Source organism: Triticum dicoccoides, chromosome 6B (assembly GCF_002162155.2).
Source record: "Triticum dicoccoides isolate Atlit2015 ecotype Zavitan chromosome 6B, WEW_v2.0, whole genome shotgun sequence".
NCBI lineage: Eukaryota > Viridiplantae > Streptophyta > Magnoliopsida > Poales > Poaceae > Triticum > Triticum dicoccoides.
The window spans coordinates 563,939,856-563,950,605 of NC_041391.1; positions in this window are offsets into that span (position 1 = coordinate 563,939,856).

Genomic DNA, 10,750 nt, shown 5'->3' on the forward strand with positions numbered 1-10,750 from the left:
CAGGATTTGGATTTGGTGGAAAGAAGATTTGAGTGGAAAGCAACTTGGGAAGGCTAGAGATCAAGATTCATATGGTAGGAATGGAATATCTTGGCCTCAACACATGATTAGGTACTTCTCTCTTAGAAATAGGAAGAAGAGGAAGTGGAGGGGTATATATAGCCTCCACACAAAATCTAACCGTTACACACAATTTACCAATCTCGGTGGGACCAAATCAACAAACTCGGTTAGACCAATTTAGTAAACCTAGTGACTGTTAGGATTTTCGGTGGGACCGACATGCAACTCGGTAGGGCTGATATGGTTAGGGTTAGGGCATAACGTAATCTTGGTGAGACCAATTACACAAACTCGGTGAGACCGACTTTGGTAATAAGCTAACCAGAGAGTTGGTCAGGCAAACTCGGTGAGACCGATAACACAAACTCGGTGGGACCGATTTTGGTAATAAGCTAACCAGAGAGTTTGCATTGTAATCTCGGTAGTACCGATTGCTCAAACTCAGTGAGACCGATTTTGATAATGGACATACACAGAGAGATTACAGTCCCATCTCGGTGAGACCGAGATCCCTATCGGTGAGACCGATTTGCCTAGGGTTTGTGGCAGTGGCTAAGACACCTGAACTCGGTGGCGCCGGATAGAAAGAATCGGTGGGGCCGAGTTAGACTTTGGGTTTAGGACATTTGTGTATGTGAGAAGGTAGTTGAAGGCTTTGGAGCATATCACTAAGCACTTTGAGCAAGCAAGCCATTAAGCAACACCTCATCCCCTCTTGATAATATTGGCTTTTTCCTATAGACTCAATGTGATCTTGGATCACTAAAATAGAAAATGTAGAGTCTTGATCTTGGAGCTTGAGCCAATCCTTTGTCCTTAGCATCTTGAAGGGGTTCCACATCCTTTAGTCCATGCCACTCCATTGTTGAACTTGTCTGAAATATACTAGGTAAAAGTGTTAGTCCAACAAGAGAAATGTTGACATTAATTACCAAAATCACCCAGGGAGCACTTGTGCTTTCAAAACCTCATTAAATTATCCGCTTCTTTTTGAAATTTTGACACTTAAAAATCCTATAACTATGATTATTTTGGAATGGAGGAGCTAAATTTGAATCTATTTTGTACACGACTACATATGCTATTATGTACAAAATCAGAGCAAAGATTGGTGCCCCCATAATTTAGGTATGGTTTACAAATGCCATGATATCAAATTCAAATAATTGAATGGACTTCATGTTGAATTTGATTTTTTTAAACCACCTTAAGTTGAATTCAAATGTATGCCAGTTCATAGGCAGCTATTTATAATGTTCATTGTGTAACTTTCGTATGTATAATGTGCTTTACACACACAACATGAACTATACTCACGTTTATATTCGATTGCTAAAGCGATGCATTGTCTGGATTTCAAAATACTAACTATGTGGATCAATTGTGTCGAATAATAACATAGACATGCTCAAATTCGATAGAATCTAGATGTCTGATGGATCAATGACCGCTCCTTACGCGAATTGCAAATATCATGATCCCATCCTAATATTTGGATAAAATTTATATCTTTAATCAATGTGTACAGCAGTCTTTTACGTGTAGTTCCACTCTCCATCGGTGGTCTCTCACACATGCTCACACACTCTCTCCCGAGGTGTCTTTCTCGCACACATGCTCTAGATATAACCCTCCCTCCTTCTCGTAACCATTTACAACTGTTTTCACTAACCTTTATCACAAGCACTCTTCCTCTCGCAAACATACACACACACACACAATCCCCATCGACCCTTTCTATATACATGGACCTGTCTACATGTCTCATGTACGCACATTATCTTTAGGCCTGTCTCTCATGCATTGTCTCACACCTCTCTTCCTAATCGACGAGTATGATTCTAGAAGAGCATTATGTAGGATGCCCCTTAAAGTTAGGTTGGATGAATAGTAATATCAGAGATAAAGGGGTTACCTTAGTCCGAGAACCTAGGGTTACAAATCCTAGCCGGCTTTGTCAGTGGACATAGAGTCCTTCACAATTCTGCTATCTTTGTCTTGTACGACTAGTCATCCATGGGTCTTCCTAAATGCGTCACGGGCCAACCAATATGGCGTAGGACGGAACCGAACGAAGGGCCTCACCTCGACCCACCGGACCTCACGCGGTGACACACCCTCTGCCCCCACGTCTCATTATCTTCTCACACCCACACATACCAACACAAACACCACACACACAGAAAATTTCTCCTGGTGCCTCTATTCCCTCCCCCTTGCATATACACACTCAAGGGAATGGAATCTCTTGTCGCGGCGTCATATTCGTCTCTCTCTCTCTAGACCACTCTCATTTCTCGTGCTATCTCTCCCACGCCCCCCCATCGGCCCCTCTATCCATGCCTCTCTCGAATACGTAATACACACACATACCTCTCTAGGCCCCGCCAAATGCATCAACTACACATTCACACATGTTACATCACGTACCCCATTGATCTAAAAAGCCCTCTCTTCACGTTTATTTCGCATACAACATTCCTTTTGAATAAAGTGTGGCCAAAAAATTATTTTAGAGTTTCTACATATATACAACATTACAAAGTTATACGGAGGAGTACGAACGCTAATTTGCATTGCATGGTTCCCACAATGATATTTATTCCGCACTGTGAATTTCTATATTTTTATACTATATACAAAGTTAGTCATAATAAAGAGAAACGAAGAGCATCTCTCTCTCCATCGCATACCCCCCTGTACACCCCTTTCACGTATGCACACAAAACTATCTCCAGGTCCTCTAAAAGTAAGGCCCCAGAAAATTCACGCATGTTTCATCTTTCTCTCGCAATATATGCAATGATGATCATTGTATTTGAAGTGAAAGCACGATACATATGGACTTCAGAATCCACTCATTACAGTCACCATTTATGTTTAGTGGTTATTATACAGTCACGAGCTCACCGTACAACTCTGTTTTTGCTCATGACATGACTAGTTGACTAGTTAAACGCTCCATGTGGCACCTCTAGTGTTGCATCACATTATCTCACTACCATCGTGCCCACCTGTCGACTTGTATCTACTCTACATCTACACTCTTATAAAATTAATAAAATACACACTTATAAAAAACAGAGTTGGTGATGATGGTGTGCCTGCCATCCTGCAATATAGGCCGTCTGATTTATATCTGATGGATACGAAAGAAACTATGGCAATTTTGCAAAAAGATACCCACACACCTCTCCATATTTGCAAATAAGGCCTTCCCTCGTTCATCCTTTTCTCTCACAAGATAAACAAGTCATACAAATGCATCTTGATGTTACGTGCAACGCATGGGCATCTTGCTAGTAAGAATGAAAACAAACGACAAAAAATTATTTGGACGGTGGTTCGAAATCATGACCGCGGGCACATCGGACAAGGTGGCCTTGTATTGGTATGCTGAGCCATCTGTTTTAACACACATGAGCTGGTGTGGTGATTATACACACACGCACGCATGCACACGAACTACATCCACGCAACACTCACACAAACACATGCACCCACGCACGCACGCAACACTCACACGTACACACACAGCCATGCACGCACGCAACACTCACATGCACACACGCACACATGCATGCACACACCAGTACACCACATGACCAACACACACTCTCACGCTCAAGTGCTCAACCTACACGTGCATGTGCACACATCAGGCCCTGACAGACACATACACAACCAGGTGATTCCCGCGCACGGGTTGGAGCCTTGTCGCGCCTGCGTAAATTTGTTTTTATCTGACCTTTTCCCTATGTGAACTGACAGGTGGGACCCACAAGGAACATGGTCAATTTAACTAGTCAACATGACGCCACGCAGACTATTTGGCCGGTCAACAGAGTGCAATCCGATGCTGAACTGTGAGCAAGTGATCGTATAATCACCGCAAAACGTATATAGTGACCGTAATCAGCTTATTCTGAAGTTCGGTGACTATATTACGCTTTTCTCTCTGTAAGCCCTCCAAAACTACATCTCTACACGTTCTCGCATGTTACAGCACTACTACTACACTCTAACACAATAAATCATATGTATTTTTAGTTTTACTAGATATCATATTGTTACTTATAATTATTCAGTTTGCATACATTAAAATTGCCTTTGAAATGTATGGCCAGTATCATCTACCGCGCGGGAAAAATCCCGCCCTTTCCTATTTAATCGGGTTTGTATCGATGGATCGTGCGAAACAGCAAAACTATAGTACTTTACAGTACAAGTGACAGTTCACTGGGCCATCGTGTCGTCTACTCCTCCGTCGTAAGAGTGGAGCGCTCGCTTTCATAAATCTTCTAGTCCCTTTCGCCGACATGTGGGACATGAAGCTACTGGATCCATGTACCATACCAGAATACAGTGCAGAGCAGCTGGGGTGAAGCACCCCAGTCATGGCGCAGGCGTAGTAATGAGCAATGAGGCGTTAAATCACAAAGCTGCACCTTTCCCACAGTTAAGTTGGAGGGACGAAGTAATAATGCTAAAAAAGAAGTTGGAGGGACGAAGCAACCATCATTTCACTCGTTGCTGAATCCGCTTCTCCCTCATCTTCTTCAACTTAACCACGTGTTGCTTCTGCCGTTATTCTGCCTCATGTGGGACACAAATCGGCTTGGTAAAGCACTGACACGTGGGACCGCATGTTACCAAACCGCCAGGACAACGTCCTCCGAAAATAAGAAGCCTAATCCTAGACTTACAAAGGGCTATGTAGCTGCTACGTATACTTTCCATCTAATCTATATATGCCCCCCTGATTTTCAGGTGGGGTGGGCCTAATCCTCTCCTTTAATCCAATCAAATAGTCCCACATCACATCAGTTTGTAACTTTACGTAAACCATTACATGGATGTAGCATTGCTCAAATAAGAAACCTCCCCTGCCATCCGCGTGGCAAAATCGCCTCCTTTTTACTAAACTTGATTCTATAATTTTTTAGATCAATATAATTGAGATTTGTATAGATAGCACACAGGAGCAAAACCAAGTGGTATGGTTAAGGGCATCCACAATGTGTAGCCAAATGTGAAAATAGCTTTTGGCATCGTGGGAACCATTGTGGATGGTGTTGCCAAAGCCAAAAAGATGGAACCGAAGCTCCCTGATTGATTGATTGAAGGAATAGAAAAATGCAATGTCTCTCCTCTTTCTCCCATGCTTGGACGCATGTAGTAAAGTATAGAGCACTGAGTCTACTCTCATGCCCCTTCTATCACAAATCACAAAGCAGTGAGGCGTCAAATCACAAAAGCACGGACGAAGCAACCATCATTTCACTCTTCGCTGACTCCGCTTCTCCATCGTCTTCTTTGAGAAACCATCTCACCGCACTAGTACTCCTAGTAATACGTACTAGTAAAGGACTTCTTGGATGCAAATAAGGCGGTTGTCTCGGCTTGCAGGCGGCACTTGTGAACGACTTACTGTGGTCTCCCTCAATGGTGTTCTCCGTCGAACGCACTTCGCCGGACCACAAAAAAAGATATCGTCGACGTCACCGCAATGGGGAAGGAAGTCAAATATAGTTACTACCTCCATTTTTTGTACACGAGGCTAGTATATCAAAATTACAATTTGCAAAGGGCCACTAACACTAATCGAGGAAAAATTGATGGGGTTAGCAACCAAGGACATTAATACCCCCTACATGCATGCGGAAGTGAGAAGGTTGGTTTGCATGGAGCTGCATTAATCAAGCGATGAGGAGTGAGATGGTTAGCTATTTGGTCTTTGGAGAAAAAATACGCATTAATTGACACGTGAAATGAGGATTTGTATCGATTAAATCCCGTGAAGGAAAACCCCGCCTTTCTTTTTTAACACTAGTACTCCTAGTACATACGTACTTATCCTGTTTGGGTCTAGGCCTTGCATTGCCAAGCTTGCCTAAAGTTTTCAAAATGAGAAGGAGGTACACTTGCGCATGGCTGTCGCGGTCGCACTGCACCCTCACATGGTCGCTCCTGCACGCTGCGGTCGCACTGCACCCTCACACAGTCGCTCCTGCATGCTGCAAACCCAACCAAGGGAACACACCCTCACTGACACGTGCTGTTGCATGTGAACAAACCAAACTCAGCCATCCTATCGCTGACACATAATTTTCGTTCATAGAGTATGTTTATCCAACCGCATGTTGGGGAGTATCCATACGGCCCGTGCGGTGGTCTGTTGGGGAAGAAGAAGAGGTGAGGAAGAAGGAAAGAAGGGTTAGGAGACATAGGATATTCATCCAACCGCCTGAAATGGTAGACTGACCCAAGTCAGGCGACTTGCATAACAAATATATGTTTTTACACAGCAAAAGATCCATAAAAACAACAACATAAAGAAAAACTATCACTGCTCGTGGAAAGGGACGGCCTCGTCGTCTTTGGCTGCCAGCGCGAACCAGCCGTAGCTGCCGACGTGTGTCTCCACACCGTGGTTGTCCTTGGCCTCCAGCTACTCGTTCAAGCGGAGCGTGCGGGCGCTCTGCACGGACGAGAGCACAACCCAGTTCAAGTCGAGGACGTCCGATTCCGCCTGCAGGAGGGCCTCGATGGCAGCAGCATCCGCGTGCTCCACGTCGAGTCGAGCCTCCGCCGCCCGGTTCAAGTCCAGGACGTCCGGTTCCGCCTGCAGGAGGGCATCGATGAGAGCGGCATCTACGCGCTCTGTGTTGAGTCGAGCCTCTGCCGCCCGGTTCAAGTCCAGGACGTCAGATTCCGCCTGCAGGAGGGCCTCGATGGCAGCGGCATCCGCGTGCTCCGCCTCAAGTTGAGCCTCCGCCGCCCGGTTCACATCCACGACATCCGGTTCCGCCTGTAGAAGAGCCTCGATGGCAGCGGCATGCGCGCGCTCCGCGTCGAGTTGAGCCTCTGCCTCCCGGTCCTCCTTTAGTACCGCCATGTTGAACCGCTAATCCGTCTGCACCATGGGGGACTCGGACACCGGCATGAAGTCGACGTCCATCATTTCATGCCCATCGGGGGCCTTCTGCGCCGCGACCTCCGCCATGAACATTGGATCGGCTTCCTCCTCCTCGTAGCTTGGCTCCAGAGAACTTGGGGATTGGCCCGCCGCAAAGCAAGCTTGGGAATGGAGGTGTGTGGCGCCGACCACCGCCGTGATTTCTGCGTGGCGCTCCAGCGTCAGCATCTTGTAGTAAGTGATCTTGCGGCGCACCATGGCTTTCCGGTGAACTAGGGGACGCTTGATGCAGGCTAGTGGATCGAAAGGTGGGGGAATGGGCTGGAGATTTGGTGTGGTTTTAGGGCAGTGGCTGGCGTAGGCCGAGCAGCGAAGGTTCTGGTGTGAATAGTGGTTCCGGTGACGACCGGTCAATCGGTTTTGACTGTACATCGCTCTTGTCGCATTCGCGTTGCAGCCCGGCACGCTGGATCCTCCACGTTGCTCACCAAATGGAATGCACTTTGTCTTGTGTTTTCGCTCGCTTGTGGGACCGCAGTTGAGAGCAAACCGACGTCCCTCCCCCTCCCCCGCCCGCATCATTTATTATACCACCATTCCCTCCGTTTTATGCGGAGTAAATAAAAAGAGAGGGAGTATACTACGGGTGAGGATCCCCTGACGTGGCCGAACCCATTGAGTAACTGACATGCGGGGCCTAGCAAGCATGGGGTCTGCCAATAAGTGACCAAAAGGGAGGGTAAGGCGGGGATACCTACGTCAGAGGATCCACTTCCACTACTACTCCCTCCTTCCATTTACTATACAGGGCCTAATGCGTTTTTCGAGGCTAACATTGACCAAATGTTAGATTAATAATATATGACATGCAACTTACTCAAAGCATACGGTCAAATTCGTATGTGAAAGGAGTTTCCAATGATATAATTTTCACATTATACATCTCATGTACTATTAATCTCGTCAATAGTCAAATTGGAAACCATCTCGAGTACAAATCTAGGAGTACGTACGAATCTAACAATATTGATTGGGCGTTGTTGAATGTTGATACCTTTTTGATAAAAGTAGAGATAGTTTGACTACACATAAAACTTATATGTAAACTAGAAAGGATAGGAGGGAGTATATTGTACGTTCAAAAACGAAACAAACATTGAATACCCTTTATATATGATTTGCGGATGCTATGATCACCGGTTCAAAATTTTGAATCCGCCTTAGGTATCATGTGCCCCCGCTCGTTCCCTCTCGATTTCATCTCGGGGTCCGGCGATCTATTGAAACAGGACTAGGGTGGGTACATGCGAATGATACTCGGCGGAATGTTCAATTGAGGCATGCGGGGGGATGGACTCGACTGGAGGGCGACATGGTCGATGGAGAAGAGAGTTGGAGAGGAATGAGAAATAAGCAAATGCCACATGATTATACTTGGATGATGCAAATAAAGAATAAGTTGTCTCGCATGGCCTACATAGTGAAAGGCCTAATGTGCAACGCGGAGCACTGACGCTCGAATATGGCCGGGAAAACAGGGAAACCGACATGTGGGGCACACCCGTCGGGACGATGTAGTGCAGACTAGTCCAATGGAGGAGCTGGCCCACGACCTCCTCGCCACCGACAACCGTTCATGTGGGTTGTTGGGGCCAACAACGGGGCTCAGCTCCAGCACCGCCTCTGGACACGACGACCGCGGTGAGCAACACACTCATATCGTCGCTAGACACGGTCGGTTTCAGTGTGCCGAGGGTGGCGTTAGTGTTGTGGCACGACCAACAGTATGTTTGATTTGTGCCCAAGGTTGCCCCATCAAAGCATTGGGTAGCCAAAATTTTGGTTGAGGTATTGGTTGCCCATGATTTGGCCGACATTGGCAAGAAAAATGAACTAGAGTTGGCTAGAGTTCATTGGCATGCCAAAAAAATGGAAACCATCCAAACAAAGACCAATCTTTGGGTCATGACCAAAATTTTGGTAAGGTGCACTTTGGCCACAATCCAAACACACCCCAACACCCGGCTCGTCGAGGATGCATGGGGCACCGCAACGCGTCCGCGGAGTGGTGTAGCGCGGCCAACTACATCCTCTAGACCTGAGACCATGCCGGGTCGTCTTGCTTTTTCAATGACATGCGGGGATCGCATGTGAACAAAGGGCATCTCCAACGTTGCCACGACCGCAGCTGACTACCCTGGCACACCAAAAAACCCATCCCTCGCGCCGTCGCGCGGTGCGTTCCCAGCCGGCGCCAGCTGCCCGCATTCATGCCATCCGTTCGTATGTCGTCGTTAAGAGGCTCGGTGCCCGAGGAACCAACTCCGGCGACTTAATGACGCACCCGGACGCTTGGCCTCACCGGAATGCGCTACTTAAAGCGGCAACGCCCAGCTAACCTCCACACCATAGTGCATCGTCCTCCTACCTGGCACCACATCCGCGAGCTTGTCTTCGGGGATGAAGCTCGAGGTCGCCGCCCTTGCTCAAGTCGCCTCACGCGATGCAATAGCGGCGTAGCCGGACGCAGACGCGACCGCACAAGCGGTGGCCATGCTGGCGGCTGACGACGGAGCACCGTCAGCCACGTGTCCTACTTGCTGCCGTCCAACGTCCGGCACCGCCGAGGTCGGGGACTCCTCTGAGGATGAGTAGGGCATGGGAGGCGGCAGGGCATGGTGTGCCAACTGGCCGGTCCGTATCATGTGTTCTACTCTTCCTCGCCGGAGACCGCACCTTCACTTCACGGGTCTTGAACCCCGCCCCCGTACATAGAGAACGCAGATGGAGGACGTCGGTCGCCGCCGTAGAATAGGTTTAGGGTCGGGTTTCTTTTATTTTTCTGTCCTATAAAAGTTCGAAATGTAATGAAAATCTGTCGTGTTTGCATTAATCTCGGCCCGTGTATATGAACTTTCACAATAATATACATATTGTAGGAGTACTAGCAAGATGCCCGTGCGTTGCACGGAAGATCAAGATCTTGTGGGAGAAAAGGATGAACGAGGGAAAGCCTTATCTGCAAATGTGGAGAGGCGTGCGGGTAAATGTCATAGTTTCCTTCCTATCCATTAGATATAGATCGGACGACCTATATTGCAGGATGACAGGCACACATCATCACCAACTATGCTTTTTATTGAACCGAGACAAATCTAGCATGCGAAGTAAAATAAACACATAGGGTCTATACATACACAAATTATCTTAGGCACTCCAATAGTATGTCCACTACACATTCACGCATTTCACATCTTTCTACATCTACGGGAACCTACGAAAGGGTTAACGTAAATTGCCTCTCTCTCTCCTCCCCTGATTTTCATGGTGGTGGGCCCCTCCCTCCCCCCAATCTACAATCAACTGCTCACACGCTTCACATTACGTTAATTATGTAACTGGGATTATGTAGGTGTAGCATTACTCATCCTAAAAAACCCAACTAAGCCAACCTCCCAGCATATCGCGTGGGAAAAGACCCGGCCGCGTCGTTTTAGTCGGGATTACCGGATTACTAGTAGTAGTATCAATGGATCGCGTGAAGCAACAAACTTTTTTTTGAGATGGCGAAGCACCTAGTTTAAAAGGAAAAAAGCCGGTACACTCACAGCACTCCTGTCGCGGTCGCATTGCACCCCACATACCTTCGGTCTTGCACACGGCTCACGCAAAGGGAACACGCTTCGGCTTGCCTCTTCACAGACACGTGGGACTGCACTTGGAGAAACCGACCATGCGCCAAACTCCCCCCGCCTACCGTGCAAAAAT